The sequence below is a fragment of the Panicum virgatum genome, chromosome 7N, assembly GCF_016808335.1.
Source record: "Panicum virgatum strain AP13 chromosome 7N, P.virgatum_v5, whole genome shotgun sequence".
In the NCBI taxonomy this organism is placed as follows: domain Eukaryota; kingdom Viridiplantae; phylum Streptophyta; class Magnoliopsida; order Poales; family Poaceae; genus Panicum; species Panicum virgatum.
In genome coordinates this window covers 14,191,624-14,195,222 of record NC_053151.1, presented here as the reverse complement: position 1 = coordinate 14,195,222, position 3,599 = coordinate 14,191,624, and the positions used below count along the sequence as shown (strand labels likewise).

At 47.2% G+C, this 3,599-nt stretch overlaps 1 non-coding gene across 1 annotated transcript; it reads right to left on the bottom strand.

Annotated features, from left to right (window-relative positions):
• Positions 1-1,227: 1,227 nt before the first annotated feature.
• Positions 1,228-1,334, bottom strand: LOC120684125. Its single transcript, XR_005679107.1, has one exon. It is a non-coding gene; the product is annotated as a small nucleolar RNA R71 (small nucleolar RNA).
• Between the last annotated feature and the right edge of the window lie 2,265 nt (positions 1,335-3,599).

Below are 3,599 nucleotides of genomic sequence, written 5' to 3'. Positions count from 1 at the left end.
TCCTAGTATCGAGAGCAGACGTGGTGTCTGACTCAGTACTACCTAGGAAGTGTGTTCCACCCCACGGCACCCCAGTGGTAGGCGGCAAGTGGTAACAGCCTTGTTCGTCCCTCGTAGTCCACCACGTTCAGGTGTTTTCATAGCAGTAGTGCCGAAGGACGTCGGGCTCCCTTCTCACCCCTGTCTGAGCCCTTCTATTAGGCCGCCGAAGTATGCTCCAGGCTTCGACATCAAGATAGAAGCTAAGATTAGTTCTAGTGGGGCTAGCTTAGTAGTTTAGAAGTGTTTCAGGAGACCTTTCTCGCTCGTTGTCCTCCCAGCTGCTACCTCTCTAAGGTATAGAATCTCCTGTGTGTCGAACAGTCATAGACTGGCCATTTATCCTTACCCGTTATCTGTCTTACCCCTGCTAAATTATTCGGTAGATAGATTTAGTAAAGGTTGCCACTATAATTTACGATACACTTTATCATAGTGCTTTCCTGAGGATTTCATGATACCCTGGAATCGTTCGTGGTGAAGTGTTACACCGGTAATTCTGTGCGCTTGCAGAATACCTATTCAGATTGAGCATAAGAGACACCAACAAGTATTTCTGGCGCCTTTGCCGGGGAAGCAATTGGCTAAAGTTATCGAATAATTGAGTGACAAACTTTACTATTTTATCACTGCCTAGTTTTAGCGAGCTTACCATTGCTCTCTCGCTCTCATTTATTCGATGCAAAGCAGTGCATGACCGGTTTTGATCTACCATCCAACTTCGATTTGAATCCTCAGAGAATTAGGCAAATTGTGAGACGCCACGTCGTCCCACCCCAGAAGAAACTCACTTGGAACCCTCATTTATCCGTCTCAGCACCACCCATGGCCAAGACTCTCAGGCAGTGATCGGCCCCGTCCAGCAGCCACATTCCTACTGGACTGAACAATGACCAAGGCAATGATGGCTTTGATCTCAAATCGGGACTGGTGAACATGGTTCAGGCGAGTCCATTCTATGGAAAGGCATCTGAAGATGCCAACGCTCACCTACAGAATTTCCTGGAAGTGAGCAGCACTATCAACCCTAGAGGTACCACGATGGATAATGTCCATCTTTGGCTGTTCCCATTGTCCTTGCTAGGCAAGGCGAAGACGTTGTTCTACACCAACAAAGTAGACTTCACCACATGGGATACCTACTCCAATGCATTCCTAACGAAATACTTCCCGGTGGGCGAAACCAATGCCCTCCAGAGCAAAATCTCTGGATTTCAGCTGCTGCCGAATGAAGCCATTTCGGAGGCTTGGGAGAGATTCCAAGAATACATTGTAGCTTGCCCCCACCATGGCATGGAAGAATGGCTGATCATTCAGAGTTTATTCCATGGCCTAAACATGCCAGCCTAGAACCACATCGATGCAGCATTGGGCGGCTCGTTCCTTTCGCTCAATGTCAACGCAGCGAAAGCGCTGGTATAGAAGATTGCTTCCAACCAGAGTTGGAAAGGTGAAAGGCAGCAGCAGCCCCACAAGGGAATTCATCATATCGACAGTGTTGATATGCTTGCTGCCAAGATGGACCTTCTCATGATGAGGCTAGAGTCTCCGCACCAGGAGGCCAACTAGGTTATGGATTCTCGCATGGCATGCGAGACTTGTGGAGAAACTGGACATACGGGCAACTCTTGCCCGATTACCCAGGAGGAAGAACATTTCGTTGGAGCGAACAACTCCAACAATTCAGGCTTCCGTCCTCAGCAGGGTTGGAATTCCGAGCCCAACCTCCCATTTGGTCAACAATAAGGTATGAACTTTAATAACAATTTTTAGCCTACACTAAAGGACCTAGTTTATGGCTAGAAGCAAATTAATGACAACATTAGTAAGAAATTTCTTGCTAATGACAAGATCTTAGAAACTTTGGCCAGACAACTAGAGGGCATAAATTTTGTTATTAAAAATTAGTTGAGCTTCAATAAAATGATAGAAACTCAGGTAGCTCAACTAACCTCATCTTGTCCTAACAATAACTCGGGAAAACTTCCTGGGCAACCGGAAGTCTCTCCTAAGGAGAATGTTAGTGCGGCGACTATGCGGTCAGGTAAGTCCAAGCACGAACCACCATAATCCCAAAGATGTAGGATTTCGGCGGAAAGCCGTACCCGCCAGCAATACCTCTGCTGGAGATGAAGATCAGGAGGAGGCCGAAGAATCCATCACAACTGCTGCCCAGGGGGAAACCATGGAACCCCCTAGAACTTCACGGGAGTTTCATGACACTACTGCCTTACCGTTTTCGGAACGGATAAGGAAGCCGGTGGCCGACGAACAATTCGGCAAGTTCGTCGAGATAATAAAAAAGTTGTATGTCAATATACCTCTTCTTGATGCTATACAGGTCCCGACCTATGCCAAGTATATCAAGGATATACATGGAAATAAGTGAAACCTGCCGATCACCGAGGTCATGAAACTCACAGAGGAGTGTAATGCAGCTATACTCGATCCTCTCCTTGAGAAGAAGAAAGTTCCAGGATGCCCCACGATCACATGTTCAATTGGGAGCCAACACTTTTCGCACGCTCTTTGCGATCTGGGAGCAAGTGTCAGCGTCATGCCTAAGGTAGTTTATGATAAACTAAATTATCATGAGCTTGCCCCTACTGCCATGTGCTTGCAGCTAGCAGACCAATCGGTTCGTTACCCTGTGGGAGTTGCGGAGAACATTCCGGTGAAAATCCGGAACTTCTTCATTCCCGTTGATTTCGTCGTCCTTGACATGGAAGTCAACGCCAAGACCCCTCTCATTCTGGGAAGGCCGTTCTTGAGTACCGCAAATGCACACATTGACGTGGGAGCTGGAGAGATCTAGCTCAACATCAATGGGCAGACAGAGAAGTTCGCCTTCAGATCGAAGGTCGAACAATGCTCCCAGGTCAGAACTTTTACCCGGAGAAAATCCGAGAAGGAGCAGGAGAAGTCATCTACCCCTACAATCGGTATCGTTGCCGAGCTCTTGGAACGACTAAGAATCGATAAGGAGATCAGAGTGCATAACTACAAGAATGCAAGACGACGAATCCTTCGTAGAGAATTTGACGAATTGGAGGCGAAAGTGATCAAAACAAAACCCGCCACCAAGAAGGAATGGCTGAGAAAAGTGTCTTCATTAGGAACTCCATCTAGCAATGACAACAAAACCCAAGGTATGGAGAGTCCCGCTCCGGACTTTAAATTCGAGCTATCGCTGTGAGAACCATGGTATGTATCCATTCTTGCATTATCATATAGGACAGTTTTAAATTTCTTGTATCATTTTCTCTTCTAAATCATGGCATGTTAGAATTTTGAATCAAACATTTTTAAATCATTAGTTTTGCATCAACTATTGTTGCATAAAAAAACACGGCCAAAGTGTAGACCGGCCGGCCCCACTCTCTCTTCTTTGGTCAGGCAGGCAGCAAGAATGAGGTGCTCGGAGTGCATCAGAAGCAAAGGGAGGAGGCCGACACCTTTCACAGGGGGAGAAAGGCTGGCCGGCCTCATCAAGGCCGCCAGGTACCCCTCCTTCGCTCGTGTCCCATCATCACCAACCGGAGCACTCATACCTGCATGTC